The sequence below is a fragment of the Balaenoptera ricei genome, chromosome 12 (assembly GCF_028023285.1).
Source record: "Balaenoptera ricei isolate mBalRic1 chromosome 12, mBalRic1.hap2, whole genome shotgun sequence".
NCBI classification, from domain to species: Eukaryota; Metazoa; Chordata; class Mammalia; order Artiodactyla; family Balaenopteridae; genus Balaenoptera; species Balaenoptera ricei.
This window is the reverse complement of record NC_082650.1, coordinates 28,273,586-28,300,555: the sequence shown is the minus strand read 5'-3', so window position 1 is coordinate 28,300,555 and position 26,970 is coordinate 28,273,586. Positions and strand designations below refer to the sequence as shown.

Below are 26,970 nucleotides of genomic sequence, written 5' to 3'. Positions count from 1 at the left end.
GTGAAATCAATCATATCATCTTGCTTAAATTCTTTCACTGCCTCCCAAATTCAAAATCCTCAGAGTAATAAATAGTACAGTACCTGGTTAGGGAGTCAGAACTATGTTTTTCTTGCCTCCTAAGTAATGGGTATCATTCCTGATATATAGAAGACATTGAATAAATATTTGTTAACTATATGAAATAAATAATTAATTAATTTAAAGTGATGAAGAACTTTTGAGGTCAGACGCTGCTTACGTGCCCATTTCTTGGGTCAGTGTCGTACATACTTTCCACTTGAGTAATGAGACAAGTGCTCTTTCTCTTACAGGCCAGGTTATCTTCTCACATGTGTTTCTACTGCTTAGCGTCCTCCACACCAGATGTGGATGGCTGGGCCATTTTACCTCATTCTCTACCTATTACAGTACTTAAATGTCATCTCTCCTGTGAAGCATTTCTGTGCTGCTGCAGGAAGAGAGCCATTCTCTCACCTACTCCAACAGCATTTATTAGCCTGTATCTTTTCCAGCTGCATTGAGAGCTTCTTGATCAGAGAGGGTATCTTTTGCTTCTGTATCCACAAAACCTAGCGTTCCTGACGCACGGTAGGGGATAAAAGTGCAAATAAACACAGATACAAATACATTAATTTCTTGGCAATATATTACACATAATGAATTGTATCAATAAGAGTAATATCAGTGACTGGATGGTTTAAGATACATTCTTAAAATAGGTTTTCCCTGAGTATTAAGTAAGTAGTAGGCACTGGATTCAGACCAGCTCAGTTCAAGTCTCTGTGCTGCCCCTCATCAGCACTGTAGACTTAGACAAGCTATTTAACTGCTCTATACCAAATCCCCTCAGCCACAAAATTGGGATTTAAAATGAATCTACCTAATACTGCTGTTGTGAGGATTTGATATAATCTTGGGACATGCTTATTAGTAAAGTAGCTGGCAGATAGTTACTCAGTAATTTATTAGTTGGTTTTGTTGTTATTATTATTGATACTTACAGTTTGGAGTCAGATATGAGCCTGACTTGCCTCATCACTTACTGTGAGATTTTGGATAAAGTGGCTAACTTCTCTGAGTTGCAGTTTATTTATACATACAATGGTGAAAACCAGGTATAGAGCTGCTGTGTGGTGTTTTCACTAAGATATTGCAAGTCTGTATATAGTAAATGCTTAAAAGATTGGGAATTTTTGTTATTTTGATTTCTTCAATATCTATGGTTTTCTCTAGGATGAAGAATGGAAGATGCTGGCAGAGCAAGACCAAGTAGAAGAAGGGAAGAGTGGTAACTTCCACCATGAAAATTTTTTACATTACGGTAGGCAGACGTTTCAGGGCAAATACTTCAAAAGCCATAAGAATATTTTCAAGTGTCCAAAAGCTTCCAATCTAACTATAATAACAAACTAAAACTAAATATTAACAAGAAAAAGAAGTGACTTCAAAGACAATCTTAGAGTGGGTTCTTTTCATCCTAAATATGCCTTCTAATTATTTTATAATTATGGATAAAATTACACAGTAGGTAAACTTACTCAGTTTTGATGAGTGAGCAGTATGCCTTATCAATCTATCTTCATTCATTCACATATTCAGAGCCTTTATAGCTGTATAAAGCTTGGCTCTTGCACAAAGTAAGTTTAATATTAGCTTTAGTTTAAAAATAAGCTGAAGTTAAATGAGATTGTATGACTCATTATGTTTTGACTAATAGGGAAAAACCTTGTGTATAGCATTTTGTATTTTGTATATTGTATATTGTATACAATATACAATAATATTTTGTATATTGTGAAAATATAATTTTTTGACCCTGAAGTTTTAGAATTTTTAATATGTGTGTAAAAATGATTAGCTCTATTGAGAAAAGGTTTCTCTTTAAAACTGCAGACACTATTTTATTTTATGAGCAAGGTTCAATAGTTTTATTCAACTAAGTTACAGTGGCTTTGTTCTATATAATAAATATAGGTATAAAGCATGTCATCTGAAATGTAAAAGGAAGATACATCTATTGGCCTAAAGTTAGCTGCTTGTCTGATTTTACCCAGGTAAGAAATGTACAAATGTGTTGGCCATTGATGAAGGGGTATGTTGTTTCATAATGAATGATTTCTCTCTGCTAGTTTAGAGAACATGTTAGCCAAAGTCTATGCAACTAGTTTCAATCTGGGCTTGTGGTTGGCATTCAATATATATTTCTTGTTTCCTAAGAGTCACTCAATCATAAAAATTTAGGAAGTATTTGGTGAATAAGATTTCTACTTTCTGAGAGAGTTAACAAAGTAAAAGAAGACCTCCCCCCATGTAAGAAATGATCTAGTGGTGGAGTCAAGAGAAACACAACTGAAAACATATAAGAAAAGATGCAGAATGAGAGCTCAGGGTGAACCACGGATAGTAGACTATTAAATGTGGTCTGTTCTGATCAGACCTTGAGTGTGTTGACCCTGCTTATGAAGGTGGACCAGATGCCAAGTATTAAAGGATGCTGGGGCTGGTGAAATAAAGAGAGGCATTACCAAAGAAGTTCATTAATTCACTGGAAAAATGAAGAAGTAACACTATTGTCATGGGTGACTGGGGCCATGAGCAGAAGAGGTAGAATGTGCTCTAAGGGTAAGGATAAAAACTTAATTGTGATGGAGGGAAAAGTCAGGTCTGAAGCCAGGGGATGAAAAAAATAAATGAGGGGAAAGGTAATAAAAGAGTTGGGTGATTTAGGAAGCTGAGTCTGTGAACAAAGGGAATGTACCAATGCTCATCCTTCATACATGGCCCAGGGAAAGCTTTCCAGGGTTTAAGTGGCCTCTGAAGGCACCACTCTGCCAGGCTAGATGCTGAGCTAAATTATAATTGTGCTGCTCTCTTTCATTTGAGTGGGTGCCTTTGTTTATTATCCATAAGTGACCACTTCTCAAGAGATCAATATTCTTGGTTCCATTCTTGACATTTCAGTATTCTTATCAATAAGAACATGGCTTTTTCCCCCAGCATCTTAGCATGATGTCCCAGACATTTTTTGCTGATTTTTAATACTTCGTTTACAAACATAATACCCTTCCTAAGCCCCCCTTTCAGCACCCACCAAATCAAAATGCTAAGATATAGCATTCTCGAGTCCAAGGAATGTTACAGTTGTCACCCCAAAAATTAGAACAGCAATCACACGAATTACAACTCTTTTATTCAGAACACAAGTCTGATATTCTTGAGCTCATTCAACAAATATTTATCAAGTATCCTCATATGGTTTCTGTTTTATGTACAAGTGCTTTGTATAACATCTTTAAGCCTTTCAGGGTGTGTGTTCTTATTCGGTGACCTTTGGTTGGGAAAAGAGCACCTAGCTTTTGATTACCACCTCATGCCAACTCCCTAAAGGATGTGCTGCAGGTGTAGGGTGTAGTTTTACTGATTACTCACTACTTGTGATCCTGCCAATTTTCATTAATGGGAATATTTCCATCAAAACTTAGCATTCTTGAAATGATTTTCTTGTGGCTCCACTATGTAGTTCTTTTTGCCAATCCCTGATATCAGAAGTTTTTATAACTGACCTCTGAGCTCTTGGTCTGTATTCCCTTTTGTCTCCTGGATATAAATGTGGATTCATTAGATGTTAGGCCAGGGTTACCTCATAAATCATTTCTGGACTTTTCAAGGTGAAGCAATGCTCCCTTAACAGAGTCTTAGAAGGGAAGAATATTCTTCTTTTCTTTTTTCCTTACTTATTCAAAGACACTCAAACTATATTTCACTACTGGTGGAGATTATTTAGTGCAGCTGGACTGACTTTCCAATGCACTAAGAATGTGTTCATGGAAATTGGCTCTAGAGCAGTGCTTCTCTGACTTGAATATTCATATAAATTGCCCGGGGATCTTGTGAACATGCAAATTCTTCCAATCAGTAGGTCACTGAGTTTCACTGAATTTGTGCAATGCAATTAATCCCTTCCTGAACTCTGACCCCAAGGATCTCCAGTGTTTCCTGGAGTTTGTTAGAAATGTACATACGTGGGTACCACCAGATTTACTAAATCAGAATATGCATTTTAACAAGACACCATGTAATTTGTTTGTACACTGAAGTTTGGGAAATATTGTCCTAAAAATCACACAGAATCAGGCAAAAGCAAAAGCACAATTATTATACCCTCTTTCATTATATCTTTACTGTGTCCTTCTCTGATTATTCCATAAGGATGCAGCTGCGTGTAGTATCACTCAAGCTACAAGATAAGTAGCTTGCCTGAACTACCTTCCCTTGTGTACTGAATCTTGAAATATTGAAGTCATTTCCACTACCAATATACCAATGCTTCCAAACTGGTGCCTCAGGGCTGTGTAAAGAATGAAGATATGTTTTGTTGGTCATTTTGTTTGTCTTGCACATGATTAAAAGGCAATGTTAATGAGCAGGTGTGAAAAGATTAATACCTATCTTCTTACACAGAACCTGTATCATACATAGGTATCATACAACATATCTATAGACATTTGAGTTTGGGATCCTTTAGAGCAGTAATTCCCAATGTAAATTCTATGGAACAGTATTTTGAGAGCACTAAACAAGTATTATTTGAAAAAATGTTTCTGTGATCCACTAGGTTTGAGTGAAACAAAAAAAATTTTTGAAGGGTATTTCAGAGGCTTTAAAATACAGCGTATTGTTTGAATCGCCACTGCAACATTTCCCAAACTCATTTAGTCAAGGAACCCTTTGTCACAGAGGATCTCAAAGGATTAAAGTTCTGTAGAACATACTTCAGACCAGCGGTTGGCAAACTACAGCCTGCAGACCAAATTCAATCCGCTACTTGTTTTTGTACTGCTCATGAGTCAAGGAAAGTTTTTCGATATTTAAGTGATTACAAACCAAAGAAGAATAACACTTCATAACATGAATAAAAACAAAAAAAGAATAAAAAACAAAGGAGAATAATATTTCATAAAAAATTAGGTGAAATTCAAATTTCAGTGTTTGTAAGTAAAGTTTTGCTGGAATATGGCCACGCTCATTTAGACGTATTGCCTATGGTTTCTTTCATGCTACAGTGGCAGAGTTGAGCAGTTGAGGAAGAAATCACATGTCCTGTAAAGATGAAAATATTTATAACCTGGCCCTTTATACAAAAAATTTGCCAGCACCTGCTTTAGATGACACTGTTAAAAAGGCCTAGCCTCTGAATCTGCAAGATGATAATAACAGTAATATCTTTTTTGGATGAGTACAGGTGTGCTAAAGATAACAGCATGCCATAGCAAATCAATGTTTTCTCATAGAGACACTTTAAAGTCAATATAGACATGTAAAATACCCATTTTAATAAATTACAATAAGAATTTCTTTCTGAGAATCACCACAGGTAACTTTCAGACTTTTTTTTTTTTTTTTTTAGAGGAATTTTCCCATTCACTTTTTTTTTTTTTTAATTATTTATTTTTATTTATTTATTTATATATGGCTGTGCTGGGTCTTCGTTTCTGTGTGAGGGCTTTCTCTAGTTGCGGCAAGCGGGGGCCACTCTTCATCGCAGTGCGCGGGCCTCTCACTATCACGGCTTCTCCTGTTGCGGAGCACAGGCTCCAGACACGCAGGCTCAGTAATTGTGGCTCACGGGCCTAGCTGCTCTGCGGCATGTGGGATCTTCCCAGACCAGGGCTCGAACCCGTGTCCCCTGCATTGGCAGGCAGATTCTCAACCACTGCGCCACCAGGGAAGCCCCAGACTTTTAAAAATATAGAGAGTTTATATTTGGTAGCTAAATTGTGCAATATTCGGTTATTACAAATTTTACCTGAATCTATTTTCAATGTCTCAAACTTTTTGATCTCAGGAGCCCTTTGCAATCTTAAAAATTATTGAGGACCTCAAAGCTCTTTTATTAATGTGGGCTATACCCATCAATATTTATCAGATTAGAAATAAAAACTGAGAAATTAAAAAATATGTATTTATTACTCATTTTAAAATGACAATAAACCATTTCATGTTAATATAAATAACAGATATTTTGTTTAAAATAACTATAATTTTCAAAGAGGGTCATTGTTTGACATTATTTTGCAAATCTCTTTAGTTCAATAGTCTAGTTCAGTTCAGTGGGAAACAGTAGATTTTCATCTATTTTGCCATTTAATCTATTATGATATCACACATCATTAGGCCTCTGGAAAACTCCACTGTACACTTGTAAAAGAATGAGAGTGAAAAAGGTAAATAATGTTTTGGAATTATTATGGAAGTATGTTTTACTTTATGTACTCTCTGAAGGGGTCTCAGAGGCACTTTGAAAATTGCTACTTTTTTGTAACTGAGAATGAACGATTAACCTTATATATCACATAGACATACACAAACACACACACACATTTACAGTGGTAAAAATTACTGATGGTCCCCAATTTAGAAGGTAATATGTTTCAAACATTTGTTTGTAAACTACCTGATTACTTTCTAGACCCATTGACTTGCACTACTAATATTTCAGAATCAATCTATTTGTTGTGTTAATGATTGTATGTAAAAATCTATTCAGAGTCCAAGCCTAGAAGACAGGAATGTGACTCCCTTCTTGCTGACTAGCAGTGGTGTTGGAACCTCTATCTCTGCATCACTGCTCAACGGCCAGTGAAATTTGGAATTTCTTCAGCTCCAAGCAGCTAGAAGCAAGAACATGATGCCAATAGGGACTTAGAGTGTGTGGGAGGTAAAGTGACTTTTCTTTTATGAAGTGCAGGAATTAGTTAAACCTTTTTCCACCTTATTGCTTTTGGGCTTTGGATCACATCTTATTTTTGTGTTTTCTGCAGAACAAACTCAATCTCACTGTTTTCTCCATATGCTCCTGTATTTCTCAAGCTTCTAACAACTCAAATTGGCTTAAAGAAAAGATAATCTTTTTGGCTCACATAAGATCTGGGTATAAAAGGTGGAACTGGCCTTAGACGTGTTTAGATGTCTCAAGACTTTCTTTCTCTTTTCTCAACTCTACCTTCTCTGTGTTGACATCATCCCTACTTAAACTGGTCCTTCCCATGTGGTGAAAAATATGGCAACCAGAATGCAGTCTTTCCAGAAGGAAAGAGAAGGAGAGAGATTTGCTTCTTGTCAATGCTAATGTCAGTCTCAGATTAAAGGATGCTAACTTTCCAGCCCAGGTCACATGCCCATGCCTTAGTGGAAAAGAGGGGGGTCCCTGACTGGAAGCACCTGAAGAATCTCATGGAATGCGATAGAGGAGTTGTTAGAGACATACAGGGGAGACAACAAGGAAAAAACTTTGTCCTGCACTTCTTGCTTTTAAATGAAATCAAGGTCATTCTGAGGTTTTCTAAATACCTTTGCAATTTTTAAACTGTAATTATTAAATAGCGTTAATTTGGTATAATAATCGCTTTGAAGAAAGCTGAGAAATAAGATTCGAAACGATAGATAAAATACAGAGTTTTAGAAATCTCACTCTACTCCTAACCTAGCATTCCTCACCTCTAGATATTCATGGCTTCATGCTCTGGAAAACGTGTCTGTTTCTATCTCGATCCTTCCTGAAACCACTGTTCTCTTATGTTCTCTCAATGCAGGGACTATTATACCTTTTTTATTGAGAGGAAAGTTGAGACTCAGTGAGGTTAAATAACTTGTCCAAGGTCTCGGTCAGTAAATGGTAGAATTGAATCTTTCTCACCACAAACTAGTTTTCTTTCCACCGTAGGTGCTACCTCTTTATTAAACATCTTGCTAACTGAACAAAACCTAAATTTATTTATTCTTTCACCAAGTATTTATTGGTAGGCGCTGTTTTGGACACAGAGGATGTACTGTGAGTAAGATAGTTAAGTTTCTGCTTTCATGGAGTTAATGTCCTAGTGGGGGAAACAGAAAATAAACAAATAAATATATATGATGTTACTTGACAACAAGTACTATAGAGAAAGTGATGGGAAAAGTGTGCTTTTTAATTAGGGTTATTAGCCACAACATCTCTGATGTTCACTCAAGCAGAGACCTGAATGAAGCCAGGAAGCATGCCAGGGGGATACTGGAAGAAGCAGTGCCTCAGACAGGAGAATGGGAAAAACAAAGGCTCTGGAGTGTCAGTGTTCTTGGCATGTTTGCAGGGAACAGCAAAGAGACTAGGGGCCTGGAGCTAATTTTGAGTAGGGGTGGGAGCAGTAGGGAATTAGGTCAGAGAGGTAGCCAAAGGACACTTTATCCAGAAAGATCAGAGAGATGGAAACTGTTCAATTACATATTCTTATTTTCTGAAAGGAAAAAAAAAAAAACCTTTTATCATATTAAGGTGTTTGCCTTGAGAAGATGAAAAAAATGTCTTTCATCATTTTTGCCATCCATAAATGCCTATTCAAGTTTTATGTGTTCCATCATTTACTTATTCATTCCTTCAGTCAACATTTATCAGGCACCCACTGTGCTCTAGACCTGAGCCAGATGTTAGGGTTGTGGAAAAGGAAAAAGGTAGTTTCCTGTCCTCCGGGAGCCATCATATGTCATATACAAGAGAATGATCAGGTTGACAAGAGCATTGTAATGACTGTGACAGTGACAGTCATTACTGTCCACGCATTTCTTTCCAGACGGTGGTTTCCACAAGCACTAGCTGGAAGCCTGCCACTTACTGACATGTTGCTACAAATTTTTTAATTAAGTGTTCTACAAGAAATGGAATCATTGTGGTAATGGATCCATCTTACTACTGTTTCAGAAGGGTTTAAAAGCATTTAATTTCCATGTCACATCCATTAAAAATGCATGATGTCATATACTCTGGGGAGCAATCCATTTCGTAATTTGAAGTAGAACCAACAAAACATGATTCAAAAAGGAAATGAAGGTGACAAGGTTCAGAATAACATGAAGCAGTACGCATACACCTATCATGAACCTTCCTGGGGTTAAGTGACCTGACAGAGAACAGAGAGTTTAATGGATGCAAATCAGAGATCCAGACCACATTCCGTTTTCCTCAGAGAGAGAGAGAAGTGTAAATCAGGATAAAATAAAGTTAATGTGATATGCAGAAAACATTTTTAACGTTGGTTTCCTCTGTACTGAAGTGAGGAAAACAGAGCATAAGGAAGGCCAAGTGAGGGGACTGTGTAATGAGCCGTGAGATTAGAGAGGATGCAGATCTGTGGAGTGGCCTCTGCCTCCGCAGTCAGACGTGCTCCTGGCCAGCTGGCACCCACCCTTACCAAGGCTCTTTCATGTTCCCGGACTTCAGAATGAGAGAGGAGAGCTGTGGATATGCTCTCTCTCTCTCTCCAGTTCCACTCCCCTGCCCTTCCATCTTCTTCCAACGTGTTTACATTTGTACTTACATATTTCACATGGATCATGAAAGTTGGTTATGTATTATGGCTACAGAGTACTACATTACATTTTCAAGGGCAGAAAAAGCCTATACGTTAAGCTGCCAAATCAAATCCTTGCCAAAATGGTCCAAGCTAATGAGAAGGTTTGTAAATTACAGGTAAATGGATGAGATGTGGAGAACGAGGAATTCCCTGGAGAGCTGGCAAAGGGAATCACTGGGGGTCACTGGCATTTCTTTTGCATGATCTTAGTTGAAGTATTTGAGAATTTCAGTCTTTCTGTGTTAATGTACTAAAAATTCCTATAAATTTCAAGCTAGAACTAGGTCAGGTGTTATTTAAGCTAAGGGATCTATTACAATGTTTTGTCCAATACAGTTGGTCAGTAGTCACTTAATGAAAGAAAGAATGTGTATCTACAAAAATAAATAGACAAATATCAAATTTCAAAAGTACGAAGGACAGTTTTACCATTTGAGTCTGCTTCTGGCCCTGCCTCATCCCCACAAAGGGGAAATTCTATTAAATTTAGAATTTTCCACACATTCTGATGTGATTTAGTTTTAACTGGTCCTACCACTATGTCAGGTGATTCCTTGACCAATTATTAGACATCAACTGATTTTAATTTCTAAATTGGTTTTTTCCCTCTCTCTGCAGTTTTTTGAAGGTTTGTTTTGTATGCATTTGCTTTAGAGTCAAACAACATAAAGAATTTTTTAACTCATAGATCTTTGAGTCTTTAGACTTTTTTAAAGCCATAAAGCCTTTAGTTTCAGAGGCTTTCCCATTTTGCTGCTGAAAGCAAGTGACTTTCAGGATCCCTAGATAAGAAATCCTTAGCAGTGCCTGCTCAGAAAATTAAAGCAGAAGAAGAATCAATTTAATGGTTATAGTTCCACTAATTGGTTAGTCAGAAATAAGGCAAAAGTTAATCATTTTTTTATAATTTTCCCAAGACATATTTTCTATGCATGTTTATTACAAAGCATAAACTATTTTTGTGATGGATCAAAGTTTGATAAAATTTATGTTTTTTTAAAACTAAGTTATTTTTAACTTTCTTAATGACTAAGAGAATAGAAAACATTCAAGTTTTTAAAAAGCAAATGTTCCTCATTACCAAGCCAAACGCATTGTTGTGAGAGTTAAATTTTAGATGTTGGTAATGGTAATTGCTTGAGCTTTGCTTGCACATCAGTAGCAAATTGTAGTCAGATAGATAAAACTAGACATCAACTTAATTCCTTTTTCTTCAAGTTCCCTTCTATATAATTCTGCTCATTATTAAAAAGAAATGAACCAAATGTCTGAATGTATATGAAATTATCCTGTGGTATCTATATTCCCTATTCTCAATAAATTGAGTTGAAAAGAAAGGAAAGCAACCTGTTACATTTTTGAAAAATGCAGTTAGTGAAAACTTTAGTATTGGTTTTTGTGTTTAATTCATTTTTTGGTAGGTTGTTTTCATGGCACTCATTATGAGAAATTTTGTGTGACTGGGAATTTGTGTTAAGAATAGAAGAGCCCAAAAAAACAGAGGGACAGGGAATAAAGGGAACAAGAAAGAAAAAAAAGGACGATGCTTCTGTGTGACGGGTTGTGGAGCTCAGAACAGAATATTGTGGGGTTTATTTCGGCCCTTTGGAGTCAGAATGGCATCCCTAGGGAAAATGTATCTGAAATGAGTCCTGAATAAGGGAAAGGAGTTTGCCAGGCAGACTAGGGAGAGGATGGGGAGAACGTTACATGCAGGCAGCAGCACTCTTCAAGGCCTGGAAGTGAATGAACTAGCCCACTTGAGGATGTGCAGGTAGTTGGACTCAGCGAGAATGTCCATGGCCATTGGGAGGTGAGGCTGTAAGGCAAGCTGTGGCAGACCATGGCCCTTCACAGACCATGCCAGGGGCTTTGGAATACGTGGTGTAGGTGTTATGAGTCATCGTGCCGGACATGGGGGCGAAGTGTTTGTGACATGATAATATATTCATTTTAGAAAGATCATTTCTGAGGTTGTGTAGACTATTGAAGCAGGACTGTCCCCAAGATGAGGAGACCAATCGGTAAGTGTTAGCATAAGCTAAGTTATGATGTGGTAACAAACGTTGCTTAAATCTCAGTGGTTCAGTGAAACCAAAGGGTATTACCCACTCGTTCTGTGCGCCCTACACAGGTCTCAGGGTCTTTGTTCCACAACGTCAGTCAGGGACTCAGGCTCCACCATGCTTTGGCTGCGCCACCTGGAACACATGACTTTTTCAATCACTGCAGTGAGGAAACAGGGAACTAAGTGTCATGCAATGGCTCTCTTATGCTTCAGGATGAAAGTGACACATGTCATTTTCCTACAGTCACAACCAGTTACATGGCTCTGCCCGACCACAGGAGGCTGGGAAATGAAGGAGAGCAGGTGGAATGCTCGCCGAGCACCACAGTCTTTGCCACAGTAAGTTCCGATAACAAGATGAAGGCTGCTATGGGACTGGGGAAAAGGCAATCAGCTGTGGGTGGTCTTAAGGTGGTAGAAACAACAACCAAGGTAATTTGGTGCGGAGGGAGAGAGGAATGGCACAGGATGATTATTGGGTAAGTACTAAGTGGTGCCAGTGTACTCAGCTTCATGAGTAAAACTGGCAGAGGCCCAGATGTGGAGTAGAGAGTGATACGGTTCATTTTGGCCAGTACTGGTGTCTGTGCAGTCTAATTAAACATGTCCAGTAGTAACTGCAAGTCTGGAGCTCAAAATAGAGTCAGGGCTAGCTCTTGATATTTGTACAAAATCAGCAGTCATAGCTAGAGATTGCAAAGAAGCAGGCCGATGATTCTTCTAAAGGAGAGGATATAGAATGAGAATAAATGAGATCTAAAAATGTTGCATTATTTATGCAATCTGGATCCAGAGTCATCACTCTCAGATTGATTCAGGAAATAGACGGTCAGAATGTCTGCTTAAACAAGGCTATCATTAACTGTGTTTTGATGTATGGTTACAGAGGCCAGAGACACACTGAGAGATTTATTGAGTGCAGTATTTATTTGATACCTAAAGAAATAAAGTGAGGCTTCTTATGAACTCTTGTAGAGATTTACTTTAGATAGTGAAGAGCAACTTGACACTACAGATTATTAGACGCTAGAAGAGTTTATTAAATAAAACGGGTCAAAACACTGATGCTACTTCTCTGTGCCTGTACATTTTCACACTGTGTTTCTCAGAGGGTCTTCAGGAGATGCTGCAGGATGCAGGGGAGGGTGGAGCAGAGCAACTCAGGACTTCCACCTCAGCCTCTACCAGCTCGGCAGTGACTTGTTTCATATCGTAAGATATCATTTGCTAGAGAGTTCCACACTACAAACAAAACAAACAAAAACAAAAGCATTTGCCTCTCCAGCTACAAAGTTAAGAAGACTTAGTTGAGGCTTTCATCATTTCTTGTTTGGATTATTTTCTTCTTCTTCCCATTGGTCTCCCTATCTCATCTTCCCTTTGTAATCCACCCTCCATACTGCTCCATTGTGATCATTCTCCAATACAAATTCAGTCCTAGCATCTGCTTCTTTCTATATACATGTCATTTATTGCCTTCCTATCACCTTTAGTGTAAAGTGAAACTTTACAGAATGGCACTCAGAAAGCACTTCATGACCAGCCTCTACTTCCCTCTCTCCAGCTCCATTTTCAGGATGTCTTTCTTTGTTACCTGTGCATCAACCATAACAAACGATTTGCACTTGCAATGCCCCGAAGGTGTAGAATGCCGTCTGCTTAGCTAATTCAACTTTTCTGATGCAGCTTCAGCATAACCTACTCTTAGAAGTCTCCCCCACCTCCACTAGTTTAGTTAGGAGTCCTCCTCCCAAGCTCCCATAGCAACGAAATGCATACTTCTCTGACAGCAAATATCCCACACTATTGTGTTAATGGATGTTTTGGTTGTCTCCTCACTGGGCTGTGAGCAGTCACCTTGGGGAAGGGACAGGCTCATCAACTCAGTTCCCTCACAGCTTGGCCCTGCACCTGGCCCTCAACCTTGTTTTTAACAAGTACGTGAATGAATGTTTCCCTTTGTGGAGATTATTAAAAGCAATAGATTTTTATCTGCTTGACTCATTTGAAAAGGTTTGGTCAATAAATACAGACGAAATGGCTTCTTCAGGTTTTGTTTGTATTGTTTCGATTTTTTGTTTTTTGTTTTTTTAGAATTTAATAGCCCGTGTAAACATAATATTTGAAAATAACATTTCAGAATATTAGGAGAGACTTTTTGACCCTTTAAAATATAAATAAAAATACAAAATATAGAAAAGTTATAAAACAAGAATTTGGATAGAAAGGTCTTCTTTAATGGAAAATATCACTGCGGTCTACCTGTTTCAAATGTCCTAAAGCATTACTTCTTTTTGTAGTGACCCAGCCACAAATTTAATAGCACCCATTATCTACAAGATAAAGTTGACATTCCTTAGCCTGGTTTCCAAATCCTCTGTAATTTGACCCCAAGTGACTTTTTCAACCACATTACTCACTAATACTTGACACAATTATTTTTGCCTTACTTAGATCTTTCCCCCTCATATTTCTATTTATTCTACTTGATTCTTGGTGGATATTTTCAATCTGATGATTTATATTTTCTTATTTCTGGAAAATTCTCCATCATTACATCTTAGATATTGTCTATCCACTCTTTGTTCATGCCTGTGGAATTTCTGTGAGGGAATTATGAGACTTTCAATGATTCCTGACTTCTATTTTATATCCTTCATTTTTTATCTTTCTCCAACATGCTAGAGAGATGTTCTGTTCTATCTTTGAATTCATCTTTAAGTATGACTTGCCTTCTGTATAATCAATTTGCAGAAATTTAAAACAAATTTAATGATTATACTTTTACTTGACTTTTTAGAGCTTCTTTCATAACTTCCTGTCTTTAATTTATAGATGCAATTCTTCCTTTATAGCTTAAACATTGTAAACATACTTATTGTAAACTCCCTTTCATATTATTCTATTGTTACTAGTTCCTCAGGTCCTATGAACTGTCTTTCACGTTGAGTGTCCTATTTTGTTCTAGGGTTATCGTTCGTGAATTTTTTTCAGAGGAAATTATCTTTTCTGGAGATCCATATAACTCCCTTGGGGTGATTTCCACTGGTATATCTATCAGTACTTTCAAGACGCTTGTTCTGAATTATTTTGTGTGTTAGGTTTTCAGAGTGCATCCATAATAAGAATCCAGTTCCCACTCCCATGAGCAGCTCAGTCTTGGGGGTCTAATATCCTTAGAAGACTCCTTTTTCACCCACAGGGTGGGGCAGTTGGCTCATTTCCAGTAGCTACTTTGGGTCTGCAGGCAGAGATGTTCTGGGTTCTTCAAGGTTTGTGCATTGCTTTCTGGGGTTCTGCCAGTTTTGCACAGGGACCAGTTCTGATTCCAGCCATGCACACATTTTCCTGGGTCAGATTCTGGTCTTGAATGGCCATGAAAACATCACCAGGCTTTGTGACCTGTAATCTCTCTTGTTCCTGATTCATTGTTCTATTCCCTGTTTCTAGCATGTGGAGATTTCCTATTTTGCTTTTGGGTTCTGCTATATATTTAACATCTAAAAATACCCGTTGTCCCTCTTTCTATGTATTTGGAAATGTGTTCAATTGATCTTAGCTGGAAAACTGCCTACTATTTTTTAACTGTTTAAATATGTAGTCCTTTTTTTCTACTGTTATCTCCATTTTGAATAATCTCTCCAATTATCTCTGCCTGTTGAAAATTTATTCTAACCTTCCAGGATTTCAGAGCTTGCTGAAGGTAAACTCTTCAATGCTTTTTTTCCCTCCATGGACCAAATTAACCCCTAATCAGTTCCTTATTTGTACTCCTTTGACATCCATTGGATATTTAATCATATTTTGTTATAATTGTTTTCTGACTATTTGTCTTCTAGTGAGATTATAAAATCTTTGAGATTTGGGGCCATTTCTTAAACTTCTTGAATTTCTCCATAGTGATATCTATAGAACTGGGCACTCAAATGAATACTTTCTAGTGGTAGAATGACTGAAATAAAAGACACACTAGAATAAAAATAATTTTACAGTATTTTACTTAAAATTTTTTTAAAGTTTCATGCATGCAACATATTTTGACTTCTGTCTCCACTGTTTACACAAGATTCACCACCAAAAGTTTAGTTTCCATCTGTCATCATGCAGCTGAGCTCCTTTACCCATTTTGCCCTCTCCCAACCCCGCTTCCACTCTGGTAACCACTAATCTGTTCTCTGTATCTATGTATTTATTTTTGTTTGGTTTGGTCATTTATATTTTGGGGGTATTTTTATTCCACATATGAGTAAAATCATACAGTACTTATCTTTATCCACCTGACGTTTCACTTAGCCTGATACCTTCAAGGTCCACCCATGTTGCAGAAAATTGCAAGATTTTATCTTTTTTATTGCTCAGTAGTGTTCCATTGTGTGTGCACATATATATGTGTGTGTATATATATATATATATATATATACCACATCCTCTTTATTAATTCATCCACTATAGGCACTTAGGTTGTTTCTATACCTTGGCTATCGTAAGTAATTCTGTGATGAACATAGGGGTGCATATATCTTTTCTAATTAGTGTTTTCATATGCATAGGATGAATACCCAGAAGTAGAATAGCTGGATCATATGGTAGTTCTATTCTTAATTTTTTGAGGAATCTCCATACTGTTTTCCATAATGGCTGCACCAATTTACATCCCCCCCCCCCCAACAGTATATGAAGGTTCCCTTTTCTCCAACATTTGTTATTTCTTGCCCTTTTAATAATAGCCATTCTAATGGGTGTGAGGTGATATCTCATTGTGGTAATGAAGAAGATACTTGAAAATCATATATCCAATAATATCCAAAATATATAAAGAACTCATATAACTCAGCAACAACAACAGCAAAAAAACAAAGAACCTGATTAAAAAATGTGCAGAGCATCTGAATAGATGTTCTTCTGAAGAAGACACACAGATGGCCAACATACACATGAAAAGATGTTTAACATCACTAATTATTAGGGAAATTTACAGTATTTTAGATTTAATTTAAATGGATCCAAGCATCCAGGAAAACAAGATTTTTTTTTGAATTTTGTTTTCCTTTGTTTTCTGCTTAATCATTTTATTCTGAATTCATGAATTTATATGGCCAGAGAGATTTCATACAAGTCCTAGTTTACTGAAGGAGAACAGAAAGAATTTATTTCAAGCAGTATAGAATTAATATAATAGGTAAAATCTGAAGGGAATGAATTTGTGCCAACAAAAGAAGCTTCCTTAAACCAGTGGGGAAATTTAGCTACTTTTATGGATGTCTGCTTAGAATTTGGTCCTGAGTAAATGAACTAACAACCAGCTGATTCTCAGAGTCACTTTCGCAGGAAACTATTTCTGAGTTCCAGTTCGTGGGAAATCAGGAAGTTATGGGATGCAAATTACATTCCAACATGAACCGGCCAATCAAGCCTTGAACACTTTTGAGGTCTCTGGCTTTGCCTGTGAACATGGAAACACCCAAGGGCACCTTCAAATTAAAAATAAACACACTGTTCTAAAGAGTCCTGGATGTGTAATTTGGTAGAAATTTAAAGGATGTCTTTTTATAGTAACAGAGTCTATAAAGAAAATAAAATTCAGGTAAGGTTAAGACCTTTCCAGTCATAAGTGTATGTAAATGACCTTTAACTCCAAATTCAAACACTCTGGCCATTTCCCAACCCCTACTCTCCCATACTTTATGAGTAAAACACATGGTGCAGCTATTGGTACATTAATAAAAACAATAGCTAATTTATTATTTAATTTCCTATGAGAAGTTATGTTCTTATACTTCATGAATGTCTCATTTAATACCTAAATAACCCTATGATGTCACTACAATTGTTTTTTCCCATTTGCAGGTGGGAAAACTGAGATTCAAAAAGGTTAATTAACTTACCCAAGTCATAAAGTAGTCTTAAACTACTTTATAAAATTCTTACTGGCCTCCTATTCATGACGCTACATTAGAAGATATATTTGTCCAGGGTTCTCTGGGAGAATTTATATTTTACTGGGATTAGAAGGGAAAACAGCAGTGCTGGTTAACCTGTTGGCATTCTAAACTCAATCACTTCCTATTGAGTTTGATTATAAAGTTCCTCTAACCCTCTTTCTGAAAACTCCATTATCACCATTAAATTAAATTAAATTATTTATCATAATCATTTAATCACCATTATCATTTAATCTTAGATGTAAAAGGATGGGTGCCAACTACTGTCTGAACGTGGGCACATCTGATATGGATTAAATGTAAATTAAAAACCAATGACTCCCAAACCCATTGTTAGCTGTCCCATCATACCTGTATTCTTTATGCTTTCTTCATCCCACAACCCAATTCAGCTTGTCTTTTTGCAAGTCTAGATCCTGTTACTGGCTATCTGGGGGCATGTCACAAATTATCCTGTGTGTCTGGAACCCCTGCTTGCAATATTTTTTCTTGGAGAGCTATATGCTAAATATTGACTGGCAAAGAAATAAAGTTTGGAAACTATAACTTCTGAAAAGCTTATATTATAATATTTAGAGCAGATTTATTTAAGGGAAGGATATGGTCAATGCTTTTTTTCCCCTGTTTTAAATAAAGGACTAGATACTAGATTTCATATTTGTTTAAAACAAAACTCAGAGAATTTTGAATAAGAAAAGAAAAAACAAATAAGGCTAATATAAATAAACTGCGTTAAATTAAATTATGTTAACTACAGAATATATTACTGGGAAAGGTTTTGAAAACTTCTCTAGAGGTCCTTAAAATTTTTTCACCTGTACTCCTTAAGATGGAATAGTGGGCGATGAACTCACTGCATTTTAAGCTTCCTTCCAACTTTCTGTTGCTGTTATTTATGATTCTACTCCAAATGGAAAATATAGGCCTTTATAATGTGTATTAAGAAAAGAAGCAACCTTCTGATCCCTATAAATACAAATATGCCATGCTGTTGGGAAAATTAAGGATGTTGGGGTCACCAGTACAATACTCTTTTCAAACTCTTAGGCAATAAAATAAGCAGCACACTAAATTACAACAAAGTTTCTCAACTTTGGATAAAGTAGACTCATCTTGGGGAGCTTATAAAAGTGAAGATTTCTGGATCTTCCCCTTCTACCCTCCCTTCCTGCCCCAAGATTCTGAATTTAATTGCTTTGGGTGAGCCTGATGCATTACATTTTAAAGAATATATAATATATGTTTATTATACAGCCACTTTAGCAGACAGTTTAATGGTTTCTTACAAAATGAACATAATCTTATAATAACATCTAGCAAACACTCTCTCTGGTATTTACCCAAAGGTATTGAAAACTCAATGTCCACACAAAAACCTGCATATAGATGTTTTAATCATAATTGCCCAAACTTGGAAGCAACCATGATGTTCTTCAGTAGGTGAATGGATAAACTGTAGTACAACCAGACAATGGAATATTATTCAGCTAAAAAGCAATGAGCTATTAAGCCCTAAAAATCATAGAGGAAACTTAAATGCATATTACTAAGTGAAAGAAAAGAACCGAAAAGTTTCCAACTATATCACATTCTGGAAACGACAAAAATACTATGGAGACAGTAAAAAGATCAGTGGTTGGGGGAGTGGGGGAAGTATGAATAGGCAGAGCACAGAGGATTTTTAGGGCAGTGAAAATACTATATGATACTGTAATGGTGGATACTTATTGTACATTTGTCCAAACTCATAGAATATACAACACTAAGAATGGACTTTGGGTGTCAATGATATGTCAGTGTGGATTCATTAGTTGTAACTAATGTACCCCTCCGGTGGGGGGGTGTTAATAATGGGGGAGACTTTGCACGTGTGGGGGGAGATGGGAAATCTCGGTACCTTCCTCTTAACTTTACTATAGACCTAAAACTGCTCTTAAGAAAAAGTCTTAAGAGGTCAAGAGCACTCCCAACCAGCCCCGCTATGGCTGGGCAGTTGAGTTGTGTCTTTCTCCATTTTTACCCACAAGATAGTGAGGAACAGCCCAGTGCTAATTTATTCCTGCCCTGAGCCAGGTTCCCAAGTGGGACTAGAGGAAGGAGTCACATTCAGGACCCTCCATCCATAGAGGTGTGACTCACCTGGTAACTGCTTCATCTGCTCGAACGGGAGCTGCAGCTCATGCCACCACTCCGCCTACCCCAGAGCCCCCTCCCCTGCATAGAGCGGCCACCTGCTCCCCTCCTTCCTGTTCACGTTGGCCACAGCCTGTGGCGAGAAGGGGGAGAAAGTGCTTGGTAACCACCTTGGATGTGGCCCTGACCTTAGCCCTGGCCTCTAGTCTCATCTTCTGGGCCAACAGAAGGCCACCTGCAAACCAGGTCAGCCTTCTTAGCTGAGAATAATTAGTACCAGGATAAAGGCCCTTAAAAGTGAATCCACTTTTTAAAAACATGGGACAAAATTTCAGAGTGATCTGTAGATTTAAAAAATTTGATTGAGGGTGTACTTTAAAAAATGAAATCAAAATTTACAAAGTTTCTCATATTTAATATTTACGCACTGATGATTTGAACAAAGCAGCAAGCGTATTTCTTTCAAAATGGTATGACAGCATAATCAACATCCTTCACCTCATGTTGAATTACACAGCACAAAGAATTCTTTTTGCTAACTGTGAGGGCTTTAATCCATTTTTAAAGAAACGTTTGTATCTTAATCCTTGTTGGTTTTTCTTTTTTACAGTTAACTGGCTTATGCCTGCCAAATCCTAAGTTGCCAGTGGCTTTGAGTACGTGACGTCCTGGATCCTCCTCAAGACATTAAACTTCTCTCTGCAGTCCATTTATACTGGACTGAATTTGCCTTGACTTATCTGCAAAAATCAGCAAAAGGCGTATCTTTTGTATATAATGACTCAATGGTTAGGATTAGATACTGATGTTAGTGAGGAGAAATGTTCGAAGGGGAACTGATTTTTTTTAAGTGGTCAGTTCATAGTCACTATTTTCACATAATGATGATTTTTGCTTCCCTGCCTAAATATTCAATATGGATGTTGGGATTTCACAGGCACTGTGTGGGCCCAGGGACTGCCTGTGTTACATCATTCTTACAGATCTTTACCAAAGGCTCTAAGACCTTGGGGAGCCTATGGACCCCTGCAGGTTTGCCCATCCACTCCAACTTGTCATTTTACAGCTGGGGAAACTGAACCTGAAGAGAGGGTGGAACTTGTCCAAGGACACACATAAAAAGTTATCTTTCAAAGGAGCTGTTTATTTAAGAACAACGCTTTAGAGTTGGAAAGACGTGGTTCTAATCTCAGCAATCTCTCTGACAAGCTACAACCTTGTGGAAGCTCAGTTTTATCTACAAGGTAGGACTAATAACAGTAGAGCCCGCATGGTGGGGGTAAAGATGAGAATGTAGGCAAAACGCTTACCACAGTGCCCGCCCATGGTAAGGGCTCAGTGAAGATTGGCTGCTATCAAGATGGATCCAGGATCCAGCTCTCCAGCCAGAATCCACCATGAGTTGAGATCTTCTGTGACCAATGATCTTAATGGGGTGGCAACCATGGAAATAGCTCTGTGGTGGAAGACCACACATGACATTATTCAAGTTTTGCAACTAACTGTGTGACCTAGGACCATTCACTTATTCAACAAATATATACCTGGTACCTACTGGCAGGGGCAGTAGTAAAGATTTAAGGGTGGAAAGAGATACAACCCCTCCCCTCAGTTCTGTACACAGAGATCTGCACTGATGATAGAGAGAGAGAGAAGGGGCATCTTAACAGCAGCATGTGAAGACAGGAAGAGATTACTTCCTGGAGGAGGGAGAGAATAAGCTGAGACCCAAAAGATGGGCACTAAATAGCCTAAAACTAAACTACCCATATAGTAGTCACTAGCTACATGCAGCCACTGAGCATGTGAAAAATGGCTGGTCTGAATTGATATGTGCTGTAAATACGTACATATTTCAAAAAATTAGTAACAAAAAAATGTAAAATATCTCAATTTTTATATTGAGTACATGTTAAAGTGATAATATTTTGGATATGTTAAGTTGAATAAAATGTTATTAAAATTTTTAAATATATATATTTTAAAAAATATAAGATAAATAGAATAGACTATAATAAATACAGTATAAATAAAATATATTTATTGTATTAATTAGTTATTTATTTGAGGTTGAAGATCAGTGCTCATGAAGGCCATTTATTTTGTTGTTTGATAATGCCAGACAAGAAAATTCATGAGAAAGAAATGATTGAGTAAGAAGGATGGAAAAATGAGAATTGATCATCCTCTTCATATTTTCCATCATTGCATGTATGTATTTTCACCAAAATCATAAATAGCTAAAGGTAGTCATTTGCCTCAAATTCCCAATCAGGTTTAAGAAATTTTTTGACTGAATTTTGTAATTCTAATTGGGAGACTGAATATGCAAATGGACAATGACCAGGCCCTTATGACGATGGAACTCTGATTACAGTGACCTTCAGCATTTGCCTAAAGTCCCTTGAACCAAGGAATCTGTAGTGGGAAGACTAGAGCAAGAAAGGGAGGAGCCAGGTAGGAGAGGTGGTGACCTTTGGAAGGCTGTGTTTCTGAGAATTTAACTAACAATTTTGAAGTTGAGATGAGGAAATGCTTTTCTGTGGACAGTATAGAGTGCTCAACTTGATTCCAAATGCTCATTCTTGACATCACTCAAATGATGTGTGCATGTAACATCCACAGTATACAGAAGAAGCAAAGCCCGAGTCTTCACAACAATAGACCTGCTTTATTGATTTTGCTTTAGTCTTAAAAGAAAGGGATTTAAGGTAATTTGATTCTAAAAACATTACTGAGTACCTATTATTTGCAATTCACTGCACTTGGTAATGAACATGAGAGAGATGCAGAAGCTCTTTTCTCTTCCAGTTCTTCAAAGGAAAGAGCATTTCTGTTATAATCAGGTGACAAGATGCCCTGCTAATTGTTCATGCCAATTCATGATCATTTGTAGTTGCAATACAGTGTCATAAAAGGAGTCACAAAACCTTGTGACTTAGTTCACTTTTTCTCTGTATTTTTATGATATATACTGTAAATGCAAATTAACTTCAAATGAATAAGTCCTGTCTTCTAAAAATCAGGCATAAACAAATACTTCCCATAACTGATATTTGGAATACTTCCACAGTTAATGGATTATATTAATTCAATAATTAATTATACTCTCATTATCTAGAAGAATCTGTATCAAAAAAGAAGCTTGTAGATATTTAGGGGGTGGGGGATTAGAGCATATTAACACATTTCCTATATCATTCAACTACTTTTAATGTAAATTTAAGCATTATCAGATGAAACATTGAAAAGTGGAATTTGGGAGCACAAGGGAAGAAGAATAATCTCCTTGGTTCTCAAACTTGGATGTCCTTTGGGATCATTTGGAAAGTTTTTTTTAAAGTACTGATGCCTGAGTTCAATCCTCCGGGATTCTGATTCAATTGGTCTGCAGTTTGGCCCAGGCCAGGTGATGCTAACACGTAGCAGAGTTTGAGAACATCAATCTAGAATGTAGAATCTAGTTTATTTCATGCCTCCTCCAGACTATGAACCCTTTCCTGATTTCACAGGTTTGTCAAATAGTTTTGTGATGTTAACTTGGTTTCCCAAGTAGGTATTCCTTCTGGAAAGAGATAGTCCTCATTGTAAATGATTAATTGACTTTCAGGTCAAATTAGTCTTTGGTTAGTCGACCCGTGAGAGGTAGTGTCCTTCTCCTTTTGCACCCCTCAAGCTGATCAGCGTCGGGTAAGCATATCCTCATCAAGGTTCCAGACTTACAGTGCTAGCAGGCCAACCCTTGAAACAAAAGTAGATAACAGTCACACCGAGACCATTACAGTTTTTCAATATACTTCCCCCAAATTATTACATGCTTGTTTCTTACATCTGCTTAATCATGCCCTTGGACCAGTGGTTCTCAATCCTGGCTGCGCATTAAAATCGCCTGGGATGTTTTAGGACTCCTGACGCCTGGGCCACACCACAGACCACAAGCGTGGGCTTGGGTATTACAGCCATCACATGCAATGAGGTAGGTAATATTCTTACACTTCCATATTACAGGTAAGGAACTGAGATACAGAGTAACTTCCCTGGGATCACACAGCTAATAAGTGGCAGAGCTGGAATTTGAACTCAAGCAGCTTGACTCGAGGTTCATTCTTTGCCAATAATTGAGACTTTTCATCTGATGAAGCTTTTCAGAAATTTCTACTATGGGCAGACTGGAGTTTGATGTTGCAAGTTTCATGTGTGCTTCTAGGCTTATTCTTCATATTTTACCCAGGGTATTTGCTCTATTTCTACTGCACTGAAGAAGCCATTAATAAGAGATGCTACAGCTGCTTTCTTAATATCAGCCCACGGTTTCAAAATTTCTTTGATTTGTGCATATGTTAGGTACCTTAAGTCCATCAAAGTTGCATGTAAAAACAAGAAAAGAGTCTCCATGCCCCTTCCCAAATCTTTGTCAGTGTCATGTGTGAAAATCCTTTTAATTTCCTTTATTAGTTTAGTGTGTCCTTAATTTAGTATTAAAAATCCAGATTTCTTCCAGCTATTGGACATTGTCCCATTTCAAACTTTTAAAAGCAAATTATTCAGAGTTGTACGGCAGTAACTATGTGACTAGGAGAAATACATCTCAGCCTTTGGCAAGCAGCCTTGAGAATTGCAATAGTTTCATATTGTGGATTTCAATCAATGTAACAAACTTATGGGGCACCATCTATGTATAGTGAATCAATTTTAGATTTTAAGAGTTCCTTGTTTCACATTTTGTGGCAAACAAATCTCTCTAGACTCTTGTTAAAAAACGCAAAAATGTGATTTAGGAGGTGGGGGGTGAGATGCTGGACATGGTGTTTCTAACAAGCTCCCAAGTGATGTAGGCTGCTGGCCTGTGAACTACATTTTGAGTAGCAAGGATACTGTGCTGGTAAACTGGCTGTTCAAAGGAGGAAAACAAGACTTGATTTGTAACTAATTTGCTAATTTCCATGACATAAATCCTCCCACAATGGCCAAGTTCAAGCTACCAACATGATGTCACTGAAAACTGAGCTGGGAAGAGACTGTGCAGCATAACGCACACAATGGGCTCTCCCAAGCAGACACAACCTGGCTTCAGCACACCACTGGATCTACACGATTTTAAGCACACCCTATTTCAAGATTCAAAATAGCAAATGATGCTGTTCCACTCTGCAAAGAATTTTAATAAGGTTAGGGAGACAAAGAACGTTATAGGGAAAATGATCAGAGAGTAGTTAAAAAGGGTTGAGAATCAATTCAAAGTAATGTAGTTCCAAGATTATGTAGACTGAATATACATCTATTCAGGGTACGTTTAAAAAGTTAAAATCCTCATGGGACCAATAATAGAAACTTTGAGGGAGATTTGAACCAGGTTTTGATGGTGGCAGCTTCTGATGAATGGGAAAGAAGAACATTCACAGAAAAGGAAGTAGGGTAAGAACCAGCAAAACGTCTGAATCAAACGAGATGGAGGAAAACCTTGGCATTACTAAAGAGTTGGGAGCAGGGTGGTGGTTGTTCCAGGAGCAGAACAAAGGCATCCTGCTTTCACAGATGTTTTATTCTTTGGCATGATTGGGGAATAAAATATTCAGATTAATCAAACATTCAAGTTAACAGAGTTGACATAGGTACCAGAAAGAGATACCAATATTTAAAGTAATAAAATACACTGAAGTATACAGAACCTAATTTCTTTGTTCTTTGATGGAGAAAAGACTTCTAGAGCTGTCATTTCTCAGAGCCATCGCTTTGAGCACCTTTGGTACCTGTTCTGGTAGAGTCAGGGATGGAGCCTGGAAGTTCCGTTCCCAGGGTGCTGTAAGAAGAGTGTGCTCTCAAGCCTTTTCCCAGGGCTGTGGTGTGAGAGCATCCTAGGCAACCCTATCCCATGGAGAGAATTGCTAGTTGGGAGAAACACTCTCCCTTAAAATGTATTGAGTCTTTAGGAGTTCAACCTCAGTTTCTTCATCTGTAAAATGGGTCTAATAATACCTACCTTATATGGCCTTTGTAAGGATTAAGTGGAACCTGGTCAAGACATGTTAGTGCTCAGTAAATACAGGTTTCTACATTCCCAGTTCAACTTTGAGAGAACCTATGTCCAACTGTGATCTATGTTGGAATGTCTAGGGACCTTCTTAGAGGGCTGCGTCCTTCTTAGAGGGCTATCCCTAGACCTTCTGACTCCTGCTTTATCAGCCAACCAAATGTGAGAATGCCTTTTTACTTTTCTGAGAGCTTAACACAGATTTATTTTGAAAAAAATTATCCTTTTCTTTTCTGTGTCTTGGAATAAATGTGCTATTTCATTTTCTTAATTTGTGCTATGTTAAGAACCAGAAGAGGGAACTTAAGGTCAGTCAGCCTCTCAGGTTGAGAAACTCTTAAGCTATAAGCTCCAGAATCTTCTCTTTGTCTGTGATTCCAAACGGGCTTGTGGGGAAAAGTGATATAACCATGAGATCACTGTGTTCTTTTAGATGATTTCCTGTTTCCTGTGTATTTAAATACACAGGGAATAATCCCACTATTAAAATGAGACCCTGTATGTGTGTATGGGCAGAAGTTCAATGAAAAAGAAAGAAAAATATGCTTGCTGAATACCAGATGTAGACTGCATAAATCCTGTCAGAACAAGTGGGGAATAGCTTTATGGCTGACTTGCAAGAAACCTAAGGGAACTGGGAAGTCAGATAGGCATGTGTCAAACAGACATATTTAAATCATCCGCTTCCTCAGCAAAATAAAATTTTGAAAGGGTTCTGTTTTCTTTTGTGGTTTGAAATTACAGTTGTACGCCTCAGAGGTCCCGCTTGATGGAGGGCTTTCAAGCAAAGAAGTTACACTACCAAGTTCAGGCTCTTGGCAACACTGGGATCACCCAGGGCCTCTGACCGAAGTCTCCAACCTTGCCCTGTTTGTACTTTCTGCTCTTTGTCATCTTAGGAACAAATTGCAGTGCAGCTGACCACTGCTTCAGGGCCCTCCAGCTTGTCATAGCTAAAAGACCTTTGCATCTGGAAGAGAATGGTGCCCACTGGCTTACTTTGCAGACCAGGCTTCAGCTGGTATACTGTCGATCAAGTCCTTAGCCCTGATACTTGCAAACTAGGCAACTCTGTTGCCTAGCCTCTTCCTGTCCACAGTTCATATACTGATGACCCTATAGACCAACAGTTCGTGTTAAGACAAACAAATCTGATTTAAAAACTAGTAACCTATGTATGCTTGGTGACAAGATTCATACTACTCTGTAGTGAGAGAGAAAACAAACTGGACACCAGTCATTTTCAGGTATGACCTCCTGACAGGTAAGTCCTTCAGGAGGCTACCTTATAGTTTGGTAAGTTATTGGTGGGAACAGATGCAAAGCAAAGGTACCTAGGTATTAACCATTTCCTTTAAGCTATGGTAGCTCCCTAAATTCTTTTTCTCAGGATATTTCTGTTTTGAA

General features: G+C 37.6%; 1 long non-coding RNA gene across 1 annotated transcript; it reads left to right on the top strand.

Annotated features, from left to right (window-relative positions):
- Positions 1-1,235: 1,235 nt before the first annotated feature.
- On the top strand, positions 1,236-20,211 carry LOC132376261 (uncharacterized). The gene is made up of 3 exons (XR_009506260.1): positions 1,236-1,324; positions 11,702-11,796; positions 20,143-20,211. It is a non-coding gene; the product is annotated as an uncharacterized LOC132376261 (long non-coding RNA).
- The last annotated feature ends 6,759 nt before the right edge of the window (positions 20,212-26,970 follow it).